The 12,805-nt window shown below is 50.5% G+C and overlaps 1 protein-coding gene across 3 annotated transcripts in view; it reads left to right on the forward strand.

The window, feature by feature from the left end:
- Nucleotides 1–12,805, forward strand: part of ZHX2 (zinc fingers and homeoboxes 2) — a 172,665-nt gene that overhangs the window by 46,811 nt on the left and 113,049 nt on the right. For 2 of the 3 annotated variants that reach the window (XM_033843120.2, XM_073794708.1), the window contains exon 2: nt 5,265–5,401. The exons of the other annotated variant lie outside the window; for it this stretch is intronic. The gene's annotated coding sequence lies outside the window, so the exon portion shown is untranslated. The remainder of the gene's footprint in view (nt 1–5,264; nt 5,402–12,805) is intronic. 3 annotated transcript variants of the gene reach the window in all.

Genomic DNA, 12,805 nt, shown 5'->3' on the forward strand with positions numbered 1-12,805 from the left:
AACATTCAGTATAGCAGGGACCAAACATAAAAGACTGGCTCCACCTTCCAGTGCTAAGGAGCTTAGGGGTGAGACCAAATGTACAAGCAAAGTCATGTTGAGGGCTCTGAGTGTTAAGAGTGCCAAAAGGATACAAAATAAATGACCTCAGATGGAATTCAGCCTGACAGGTTTTCTGCATGTAAAAGGTAAGTTTGGAGTGGCATTTTGAAGTAGCAATGGCCCCCAGACTGGCAGAAGGAATGGCATGGACCAATTGTGAAGGGAATTCTGTTGATGAGGAAGTGAGCTTGTCGTTCTAGACAGGGAGAACCTGCTCATGCCACGTCGAGGGGGACGGAAAGGGGGAAATTTCCCCCTACCTCGCTTGAGTTCTTTTGTCTGGTCTAATCATTAAATTGACACATGACCAATTAACAGGAGAAAAAGCCAATTTTATTCATAAGCATGGAGGTTCTGTAGAAGCGGGATGCCCTCCCTCAAGTGACCAAAGCACGCTGTTTATATATCACTTTTTGACAAAGAAGAAACAGTTCTTTGTGAAGATAGAGCAAAACAAAAGGGCTGTGCTTGGGGTAGCGGACTAATGAAGAAGTAACAAAGTTTGTTTCTATAGCTTTCTTAGCCTTGACTTTCCTAACTCTGGTGAGAAGGATGTTTTCTATCCTCCTGATATAGGGAGGGTACCTTCACATGGGAGATTTATGCCCCACTTTCAGGGGGAAAGTTGGGGATCAGAATGGGTTTTTTAAGTGTCATTTCTTGCCACCGGCTGTTTCTCAAGTAACTTTCATTCAAAGTAATCAATACGTCACTGAGACATATTGTGGGGGTGGCCTGCCCTACATAAAGGGACTCTATCATGTGAAGTTTTGAATGTGACTGAACGCGCAGAGGAAGCGCACCTGGGAAACCAGTACCAAACCTCCCTTTGATCTTGGTTATCGTAAAAGCTAGCCTGACTGCAACCGCAACAGCCTTCAGATGCCCACCACCCTTTCCAAAACAAGAACCGGTTCGGTGAGGTCACCTGCTGGTCACCCCATTTGCATTTGGTGGTCAGTGCTGGTCAGGGTGTAATTCAGCTAAATGAACTTTGCAAATTCCTGCTGATTTTACAGGCAGGAACGGAGGCCGAGACTCTGAGATTTTAAAAATGCATTTCAGAAGTACCATCACGTTAGAGCTTCCTTTCGGTCCCTTGGGGCGGCCACCAAGTAAACAGCTTAATTTCCATCCCAGCTGGAGGTACAGAACGCAGCATTCACACTCACCAACAGATAAATGTCTCCTGTCCCTGGCAGTGCTTAATGGCTTTTAGTAGAGTTAAGGCTGGGAAGAAAGGAACTGACTTCCTCTTATTGGGTAAAATTGAAACCCCGAGGAGACGATTCCATTTCAGGCAGACCCTTTCCTTCTCAGATGACTCATCCACAGCCCAGCCAACTCCCTTTCAGCCCATTCAGGTAAAATGGAAGACAGGGGCCACCCGACCGGGCAGGCGGCGAGGGGGGCTGGTGAGCTGGGTGTTTGGGGTTTGTTAGCTGAGGATTTGCATTTCTAATAAGGGCCACGTCCTGGGAAGCTGCGGCCCAGTGGCTGCGAATGTCTTTTTTTTTTTTAGTATATATAATTTTATTTTAATTTAATTTTATTTTTTAATTTTCATTGGGGTATAATTGATTTACAATGTTGTGTTAGTTTCAGGTGTACAGCAAAGTGAATCTGTTCTTCATATACATATATCCACTCTTTTTTAGGTTCTTTTCCCATATAGGCCATTACAGAGTATTGAGGAGAGTTCCCTGTGCTATCCTGTAGGTCCTTATTGTGGCTGCGAGTCTCTTCAGCTCTCTGCGGGTCTCTTTAGCTCTCTAAGCGCTCTGTTTTGCAGGGACCAAGGCAAGAGTCTTCAGCATGAATAAATAGCTGTGGAGAAGGAGGGGAAACGGCGGGATGGGGGAGTACCAGAAGCACTGAGCCTTTAAAATGGTATTGTAGCAAGACTCAGGGCTCCCTGGGGAAGTCCTCGCCAGCCTGTCCCTCACCTGCCCTTCGTCTGTGTAAGAGAAACTTATTAAATGGTGCACTCCAAGATTTTGAGATTTGCTGTTATTTCTCCAAAGAGAAGTCAGTAGGCATGTCTATCCCAGCATTATTTATACGGTAGAAAATTAGGAAAAGAAAAACAATGTCCAACAAGAGGTGAATGATAAAATAATTCAACGATTAAATAAATTCATTCTTAAGTAAATAAGTAGTAGAAATCCTTAAGTCAACAGTATGTCTATTAAGTAATGTGATTCTTTTCAATGTTAAATGAAAAATGCAGGATACATGTTGTACATAGAGTTTTTATTTTTTAAAAAACAGACACACAGGGCTTCCCTGGTGGCGCAGTGGTTGAGAGTCCGCCTGCCGATGCAGGGGACACGGGTTCGTGCCCCGGTCTGGGAAGATCCCACATGCTGCGGAGCGGCTGGGCCCGTGAGCCATGGCCGCTGAGCCTGCGCGTCCGGAGCCTGTGCTCCGCAACGGGAGAGGCCACAACAGTGAGAGGCCCGCGTACCAAAAAAAAAAAACAGGCACACAGATGGAAACATAGCAAAATGTTAATGCAGTTAATCCTTAGACGTGGAATCAGAGATTATGTTTCCTCTTCTATTTCTAAATTTCCGACAATGGAAATTTTTCTTTTTTTTCTGATCGTAGAAGTTAGATGTCAAAGCAGGAAACTATCATATACACTCGTTTCTTTTTTTCTTTGTTTGTTTTCCTTCCTCTTTTAACCTCCTTGCATGAGAACATCAGCTATGCTGTCAGTGGAACCGTCAGTGTTCTGCCCACCAGACACTGTATTGCTAGCAGGAAACGGAAAGCTGCAGGGGTATAAGGACGAGACCCGATGCTCCTAATTCCCCTCACCCGTCGTCCCCTCCTCCGTGAGTCCATCTAAACACTTCTTGAACTTGTTTATAGTTTCAGCTGCTACAGCCTCTCGGGCCCAAGGAGTTCCCTGTGTTTTCCACCCTCGGTGTGAAGTGGCAGAGGCCTGCGCAACGGGTATCCTTAGATGACCTCCTTTAGACTCCAAGGGTCCTCCCTGGTTTTGCATTTCTAGGACTGAGCAAACAAAAGAAGAACGGTGACTAGACATTCACAATTAGCCAAGCACACGAAGAGACAGCATCGATTTTGTAGACTTGTTGAACTTGGTGCTGGAGGAGACCTCAGAAATTGTTTAGGCCAGTGTTTTCCTAAAAGTCCACATAATGGGAGTCAGTATTCCAGAAACCAGTGGACGTTGTACAGTACCCAGGATACAGTGGCACTGGCTGCCTAAAAATATTGTGGTGTGGTAGGGGGTTTGGGGGGTTGTTTTGTTTTCGCTCTGGGCTGGAAGTGGGTGACAATGGTTACTTTGGGGACTTTTTGGTTTGTTTTTTTTTTTGCGGTACGCGGGCCTCTCACTGTTGTGGCCTCTCCCGTTGCGGAGCACAGGCTCCGGACGCGCAGGCTCAGCGGCCATGGCTCACGGGCCCAGCCGCTCCGCGACATGTGGGATCCTCCCGGACCGGGGCACAAACCCACGTCCCCTGCATCGGCAGGCGGACTCTCAACCACTGCACCACCAGGGAAGCCCGGTTACTTTGTTTTGATCAGAAACTTCGGCACTTACACAAATGCTTCGCTATTTTGTTAATGGAGAAACTAATTACTGTATGAGAGACAAAATCTTTTAAAATTGGGGGTGAGAGAAGGTGGACATTGCTGGGACTCAGCTAACCTGGGCCCACCTGCGAGGTGGTGAAGGCAGGAATATCCTGGCATGCCTGATGGATGAGAAAATGGACTGGAGAGCAGCTGCCTGACCCCAGCTAAGCAGGCTGGTGCATGGGGGCAGTGGCCGAGAATCCAGGGTGTCTACCCTGAAGGCCTGGGCTGCCTCCAGGACACCTGATCTGCCTATTTAAACCAAGTCCCTGAGTTGTGTTTCCTGTACTGCGAATAATTCAGCAGACTTTGAATTTTTGCTCCAAATGTGATCTTTCTTTCCAGACTTAGTCCTGGGTCTAGAACGTGATTATTGTAATTGCCTTTCTAGATCCTCCCATATTTCCCAGCTGTGGAATACCGACTCGCAGGTTCAGAAGATTCCAGTAGGAAAGTAGGTGGGCTCTGGAATCCGACAGCCTGGGTTCAAATTCTGCCTCCCCCACCCACCAGACCACGATCCCAGGTGTAACTTCTCTGAGTATCAGTTTTCCGAACTGTAAAATGGGAATAACGATAGTATCCGCCGTAAGGGTCATTGCGAGGATTGAACAGCGTAATGAATGAAAAGTGCTTGCCCGGCTCCTGGTGCCCAGGACACACTCAGCAAAGACGAGCTGTCACCCTCAACACCATCATTGTTATTATCAGTTTTCCACGGAGAGACCACAGCCATGACCCAGAGCCAGCTTTGAACCTATTTTGCTTGGCTGGACCAGGGGCATTCACTCTGCTAGCTGTGTTCTTTGCTTTATCCTTCAGGGGAAAATGAGCCACCAGTTCCTTATTCACCTGGTACCCATTTTAAAGGCCCTGAGAACTGACGTGGTATGATCAAGGCCACACTGCTCCTAGGGGCAGTGGGAGAAATTTCCCGTCTCTAGAGCTCTTCACTCTGCAGTGCCCTGTTCCCTCTGGACACCTCCTTGGATCCTCCAGACCAGAAGAGGGAGAAACAGGAGAAACAAATGACCAGATCCTCGGGAGCCCTAGTTTGGATCGCTGTTTCCTGTGCGCCTGCCCCTTGCTTAGTGTCTTCCCTTATTCTGTAGATCTCGGTGCCGCTTCGCGTGGAGCTGATGCTTCCTGTTTCACTTTCCTCCCCTCCTGACTGTGAAGGAACCGCCAACCCCACCTGAGAGCCTTGGTCCCTGGGGTGGATGAGAGACACGCTGGGGGCCTGTAGGAGGGCCAGGAGTCGGCTTCTGGCTTCTGGCTGGTTTGAAGCCCTTGTCCCCACTATGCTTGCCCCAGTGGGGCATTACAGGAATTCTCTGAGGCACGGGCCCCCCTGAAAAGGCCCTTCCAGGTCTCTAAGGCCCCTCTGACCAGAAGCCTCCCTACCTGCATCAGCCACTTCCTGAGCGCACCTTTGAGATGTAGACACTCTGGGGCCACAGAGCCGAACGAGCTTTACTTCCTGCCTTCCCGGGTGGGGAAAGTCAGGCCCAGACTGTGAGCCTAATGACCGGGGATTCTTGTACCCACAGGGTGTTGGGGGCCGGTGTTCCAGGCAGAGCGGCGCCCGAGCAGAGGCACTGAAGCGTGACCTTGCACTCGGCGTGGAGCTGAGCGCTTCCTCGTTCTCCAGTTGCCTTGAGTGTGTTTCTTCTGCCTCAGCTAGATGGTAAGTGCTTCTAGGCAAGAGGTCATAGTGAGCCCTGCTCCTTCTTCTCTAGCCCCTGTGCTTGTGGGGGTGATGGACAGCTTGGAAACACCTTCGCCTGAGTCACCGGCTGCTGGCCTGCTCGGCAGCTTTGTGACGTTAGATTTTATCCCCATTTTACAGATATGGCAACTGAGGCCTTGAGAGGGTGACTTGATGGCTCAGCTGCTCAGTGACTGAGGCTAGATTTGCACTCAGGTCTGAGGTCTGACTCCAACTCCTCCCTAGATCTCACCCTCACGGTCAACACTGAGGGAATGCGCGTGGATTCAGTGCTCAGCGCAGAGAGAGATGCTGAGAGGGAGGGAACACGTGAGCATGAGCTTGTGGGACTCGGTGGAAAGGGCGCTGGCTCTGGAAGGGAGACCCCTGGCTCCAGTCCCAGCTCTTCCAAGCATGAGCTGCATGGACTTAGAATAGTCACTTCTCTTTGGAGCTCAGTTTCCCTGGATGGAAAATGAGAAGATGGTAGGAGATTCCATCTCATAATCTATAGAACTATGAAAACTTTGGTCTTCAGTGTGTCTTACATCTCAGCACCCCCAGCTCTGCCAGGCCTGCCCTCCCAGTCCCTTCCCAGGAACCCCCATCCCTGGGTCTCTCCCAGCCTCTGTGCTCCCCTCTCCCCAACAAACCCAACCTCTAGCTCAGTGGACTCCCCTGAGGAGCCTGTTAAAATGCTGACTCCCAGGCAGCTTCCCAAAACCTGATGACTCTGAGTCCCTGGGAGATGGGCCCAGGGACCTGCCTTTCTCCTCTAAACACTCCCAGGAAATTCTGCTCATCAGCCAGACTTGGCAGTCATTGCTGAGCTCAATAGTTCTCCAGCTTTGGCAGGCGTCAGAGTCACGGGGCGGGGGTGCGAAATGACTGGGCACCACCCCCAGAATTTCTGATTCAGTAGTTCAGAGGGGGGTCCACAAATGCGCACTTCAAACGAATTCCCAGGTGATGCAGGGAACCACACCTGGAGAACCACTGCCCTAGCTCATTTCCCGAGCCAGCCAGCAAAGGCATCTTTACTCGTGGGCGACGGCCAGGGCGGAGCAGTCCTGTCAGCACATGAACTTTTAACAGAGACCTTCGAAATTATTGAGATATTATAATAACAGCTACCATTTAGTATGATACACGCTACATGCCAGGCCCTGTGCTAGATGTCTACGGTCCATTATATAGGGTTTGCAGATTCAAAAACAAAGGATGAGATTAAGTGATCGTCTGAGATTGCACTTGCTACAAATACCACGAGGACTTTCTAGAGGGAAGCTTGGGCTATTTTCTTTACCCCACGAGGCCTGTCTTTGTCTCTGCCTGGAGTGTCGGGAGAGTTTCCAGCCAGGTTCAGAGAGGGGTCACCACCCAGGTTGGGGGTGGGATTTGGGGTTGGAGGAGGCTTTCATTAGTTCCCCACAAATTGTCCCCTGCCGGCAGTGGCCCTTGGTTCACACCCGCGGGACAGCCTGCTTGCTGCGCGTCTCGTTTCACCCACTTTGAAGGGACCCCTCGTGTAAGCGGGGACCATTGCAGCTCTTGAAGGCTGAGCTCCTGGGGTGAAAACAGTGGTCTGCTGCTGGATCCCAGCCTACTGGGGTTCTGCGTGGGTTCTGGCCTGGCCAGTGTTCTGTTTGCCCATAAGCGCCCTGGAATAGTAGCACTGTTGGTGCCGGATCCCAGGGAACAGATAGACGTGGAGAAGGTTGAGTCGTGAGTTCAACTCTCCCAGCTGGTGCGTCTTAGTGGGGGAGCTTCTTTCCCTCTAACATGTGAAAATTGGCCTGTTGTTTAATAGGAAGCTCATTGCTTTGTGCAAACATGTAAAACACAGAGTAACTAGGAAATACAAGTGGCCATGAGGGCTTTTTCCACACTTAGCTCTTTAATCTTACCATTCGCCAACACAGACACACACACACACACAACACAGATCATGCTTGTGTGTGTGTTTTTTTGTTTTGTTTTCAGTTATTTTTATGTCTGGCAGGGATCTCAAGTTTTTTAAGCCATCCATACCTTTTGGGCGGCATCTCCTACTTCTACCTGTTCTCTTCCCTCTGCAAAGAAAAGGAAGGAAGGGAGAGAGGGAGGGAGGGAGGGAGGGAGGAAGGAAGGGAGGAGGGAATAAACGAAGGAACTGCCCTCAAACACTGATCCATTGGCGTGGCCAGAGCCCCCCACACAGTGGCTTCGGCGTGCTATCCTTTCTGTTTTAAGAGGACAGACACGCATAGGTCCTGCACAAGCTCTGTCCGCGCCCTTGAAGGCAGCTTGGTGGAGTCTACTGACATTGGAATTGGCGTCAAAAGTCAATAGCTCTGGTCCAGGATCTTTCACTCAACCATGGCACCTTCCCCCAGCCGCCCATGGCCAGTCTGACTTACCCATCTCCTCAGGGAGGTGGTGATAGCAAAAGAGATCATGAGGGCTTCCCTGGTGGCGCAGTGGTTGAGAGTCCACCTGCCGATGCAGGGGATGCGGGTTCGTGCCCCGGTCCGGGAAGATCCCACGTGCCGCGGAGCGGCTGGGCCCGTGAGCCGTGGCCGCTGAGCCTGTGCTCCGCAACGGGAGAGGCCACAGGAGTGAAAGGCCCGCGTACTGCAAAAGAAAAAAAAAAAACAGATCATGGATCTGAGAGCATCCCTCCAGTCTGAAGGCTGGATGAAATTCTAGGAATCTAGATGTTTCACTTTACTGATGAGAAACCTGAGGCCCAGAGGGAGGAGGTAACTTGCATGAAGTTGCACAGCGAGTTCTGGGGCACTAGAGAACTGACAGTAGAAGGAGGGTATTGCCCTGGTGGTCCTGTTGCTATTTCCATGTGGGTGATTGTTTGGCAAACAGTGAGTGCAGTGACAGGAAAACTTCTCTGCGAATCTCTCTGGCCAGAGCGCCTTCTCTGCCTCTCTGTCTGTCTCTCAGACACACACAGACACATGCATGCACACACACATTTCTTGGTGTAAATAACAAAAAGGCAGTGACGACCCTTTACAGGAGAGACTTATACTCTTTTTCACTGATTACGGGGAAACCTGTTGGGCATCGTCTAACTTTGCAAGATAGAACCAAAGTCTCGGAGGAGTGAAGCTTGAAGTTAAGGAGAGTCTACTGCCCCAAATCCCTTGCATCCATAGGGCTTGGTGGCCTTGTACTTGCCTAAACCCCCATCTCCCAATTATCCCTCTTCCCCTTTCACAGATAGACACATTCCTGGTTCTCCTGCCTGCAACACACATAGGGTAGAACAAAAGAACATGGGCTATTAAAATAGAGGATTGGACATTTCTCATTAGCGGTGTGCCCTTAGGTAAGTTACTTAACCTCTCTGAGCTTCACCTTCCTCGTCTGGACAATTATAACACCTCTTAATGTTGCTGTCAGGATTAACAAAGGTAAAGCATTAAAAGTGTTTAATACAGGGACTGGTACAAAGTAGGGGCTTAATAAACATTATCTGCTGCTACTGAAAATGTTGGAGAGATGTTGAAGATCACATTCTTGCATCATTTTCGTGAGAGAATGAACTGGTTCATCATTTAAATGAGATCTCTCTCTAGGCCTCTGGCAATCTGACTGCATAGTTAAAACTTTGATTTTCTGCCCTGGGAAGAACAAATATTGTCGAGGTTTTAAGCACACCGTAGCTGGGCTGTTATCTTTGGAATACCAAGATGCTGGCATGGTAGTTTTCAGTACTACCTTGTGCATATAAATATCCTTATATCTGAAAAGGATATAAAATTGCAAACAATGAAAGATATTAATGAACTGGAAACCATGAAAACAAGAGTCAAAACACAAAAGCCCAATTATAATGGAATAGAGTTTACACTGTACAGCATTTTCTGGTTTACAGAGCAGTTTTAGGTATTCCCCACTCCTAGTGGCCTCACAACCGTCCTGGAAGGTAAGTATGATTCTGCCCATTCCTCGGGGGAGAGAAGACAGTTTCACGCTGATGCTGAGTGGGAAAGACAGGAACCGCATCCCACTGGGCCTTGTAGGATTTGGTAAAGAAATTTGGATTGCTCTCAGTTCAGTGTGCTTAAGCAGGAAAGTACTGCAATATTATGTACATTTTTAGAAGATCTCTTGGTAGAGAAGGGAGAGAGCAAAAGTGGAACCAAGGAGGCCACTTGGGAGGTGGCTTTGGACGTTCAGGCAAGAAATGATAACAGCGCTCACGGAGATAAAGAGAAGGTGGGTCAGAGAGTGGAGGTCACAGATGGCCTTAGGGTGGGTTGGCCGTGGATGTTGATGAAAAGGGAGAACCAAGGATGGCTTCCAGCTTCCCAGTGGGTCGATGGGCGGTTGACGGTGGGGACGTCTGCGGAGGAACAGGTTTCAGAGGTGGGGGGGGAGGGGCGAATCAGGGGCTCTACTTGCATTTGTTTTTGGAAGGAGGGTATCTTGTTCCAAACACTGGGCCTTCTGATGGCAGAGAGCAGGTCGTATTCACTTGCTCCTGGGCATTGAATAAATGCTTTATGTGAGCTGGGTGCACTCAGGTCCACCCCCGGGCAGCCGGTCTGTGAAAAATGCCGCCGATGGAAAGGTGCTGTGTTCCTTCAGCCGCCAAGGAACCAGAAAGCCATTAATGACCTCTTCTGAGAACGTTGTGGCCCGTACAAGAAACAAACAAAAACCCCCATGTCCTGCCTTCTCGTGTTTCAGGCTTTGGGTAACTTTTTCTTTTGCCAGTCTCCACGGGATCTTTCCTCTGCTAATGTTTGAAAGTGATGCTTTTTTTTTTTAATGTTGTACTCAGGCCTTAAATAACCTTTACCCTGAGGTAGACGAAGCCTAGTAAAATGCTAATAACATCGACAATAATAATGAGCTTTGGTGGAGTGTCATTTAATTAAAAGACCTCTTTTATATGCATTATTTGATTTTAGCCTTCCACAATCTCTGAGGTGAGATAAACAGCATGTTAAGCTCTGAGAGCCGGAGGCCTACAGTAGCCAAGAGCGTGTAAAAGTGACGTAACTATGGCATGGCTAGATTAAGAGTTGAGGTCCTTGGAATGGGGCTGGCCGGTGAACAGTAGCTATTGTTGTTTGTATGGTTAGTTTCTAGATAGAGAAACTGAGGCACAGTGAAACTGCGTCGTACACTCTCAGCAGTGGAATCAACTCCGAGCTGCGTAGGATGCGCGGTATTTCTGGATGCCACGCTCAGAAGGGATCCAAAGTGAGCCGGGAAGGCTGCTGCCGGGCCTGGATCCCTTTGAAATTCTCCTCCCCCATCTCCCCCTTCTCTCCCTTGCAAGTCCCCATCCCCTGTGAGGTAGGTTGAACACACCATCCAGGACCGCTCGGAGCCTGTCCCCTCCCTGCCTCCTGTCCCGGTGCCCCCTGCCGCTCATCACGCGGGCCTCTCACTGTTGTGGCCTCTCCCGTTGCGGAGCACAGGCTCCAGACGCGCAGGCTCAGCGGCCATGGCTCACGGGCCCAGCCGCTCCGCGGCATGTGGGATCTTCCCAGACCGGGGCACGAACCCGCGTCGCCTGCATCGGCAGGCGGACTCTCAACCACTGCGCCACCAGGGAAGCCCGGCCACATTCTTTGAAGTGGGGTTCAGACCCCGCCTCCACCTCCTCCTTCCCTGACCCCCGCCCTCACGGCACCCTTCTCCAGCCATCCCGGGCCCCACCCCTGCCATCGCAGGTGACTCCGCAGGTGTGAGTCTTGGCTCCCGCATTGGGTAGAGGGAGACAGAGGCCTTGCCCTGTACCTTGTGACTCTCCAGCTGCCATGTGCCTGGCCAGGGCCACGCCCAGAGCAGGTGCCATGACATTATACAACTGACTTTTAGAAAACAATAAAAATAATCATGCCCAGCGCCCACCTATGCAAAGGGGCGGTGCGTTCACCCAGGTCGCCCCTTTGGGAAGTTTACCCCTTATTCCCAAGGTGGCGCCCTGGCTCGGAACCTCCGAGACCCCCAAGAACATTCAAGAACGTCCCCCAACACCGCACTGTTCTCCTCGGTGTTGGCAAATCTCTGCCCTTTGAGGGTGGCTTCACGGCTCACATCTGTGGAACCAGGACTGACGCCCTTTAGAAATACAGTTGTCGGGGAAGGGTGGTCTGAATCAGGGGCGATTAAACGATAATGCGCCCAGTTTTACGCGTTGCCTTGTAACCTGACTCTGAAGACAGCTCCGGAGGAGGGCTTCCACACGTGTCTTGGGCATCGTGGAGATGCACGTGCAGGCTTTGCCACGGGGACCTCGCTGAGACAGTGGTTCGCTTTGGGCAGGGTCAGTTCTGTGACTCTGTTTAAAATGTGTCCTCAAAGAGGAATGAACGAGCGAGCGTGCGTTTGATCGGAAGAACACGTGTGTTGTTGTGCTTGTGTACGTGCGTGCCTCAGGGGAGAGAGCAGGGGCCCGCTGAGCCCCCTGGGCCCCCAGAGGCCAGCCAGCCCCGGGGGAGACAGCCCTGTGGTTTTTTTGTTTTTTTGGTTTTGGTTTTTTTTACGTCTTTATTGGAGTATAATTGCTTTACAATGGTGTGCTAGTTTCTGCTTTATAACAAAGTGAATCAGTTATACATACACATATGTTCCCATATCTCTTCCCTCTTGCGTCTCCCTCCCTCCCACCCTCCCTATCCCACCCCTCTAGGTGGTCACAGAGCACCGAGCTGATCTCCCTGTGCTATGCGGCAGCCATTGCACTCATGCCTTTGCCACTTGCCTCCCTTTCCCCCAGCCCCCAAATTTGTTCCAGCCCGCTGGCTCCCTCCAGCGACCTGAACGTAATGATTGTATTCTTCATAAATAGAACACCTCCCCCTGCCCCCGATTCCCACCCCAACCCCGAAACTAACTACCCTCCTCTCATTAGGTGCTCTAAGGACGCGGTTCTGTGTGGGAAGAGGCCTGGACCCTCTTCACAGGCCCTGTTTGTTGCAGGTCCCACTGTCTATCTCTCTTAAAATGATGAAGCTTTGACAAGGCAGGAGGCGCGGGGGCGGGGGGAGCGGAAAGGGAGGGAGGATGTTTTCCCTGGATTCCCAATATTTGGGTTTTGTCCGGTAAAATATTTTCCTGGGCATCAGTGGGAGAGGAAATGGACAATCACTGTTTCTTCAGAGACTGATTTTAGCTGCTGGCAGAGGTTCAGGGGCAGCCGGTGTGCCCTGCCCCAGCAGCCCTCCCTTCTCAGTCCTCGTGTCCCTGGTAGGGAGGTAGCCGAGAGGTTTTCAGTGTCAGTATCACAGAAAGAGGAGGCAGTTTTGAAATCCAGATCATATGCCGTTCCTGAGTGACTGCTGTGAATCCTGGTGCCACTGAAATCTGTTGACTGAGGCCGCCAGCCCGCCAGGGTGTCTCTGGGGTCACTTGTACATGGACCCA

Source organism: Tursiops truncatus, chromosome 17 (assembly GCF_011762595.2).
Source record: "Tursiops truncatus isolate mTurTru1 chromosome 17, mTurTru1.mat.Y, whole genome shotgun sequence".
In the NCBI taxonomy this organism is placed as follows: Eukaryota; Metazoa; Chordata; class Mammalia; order Artiodactyla; family Delphinidae; genus Tursiops; species Tursiops truncatus.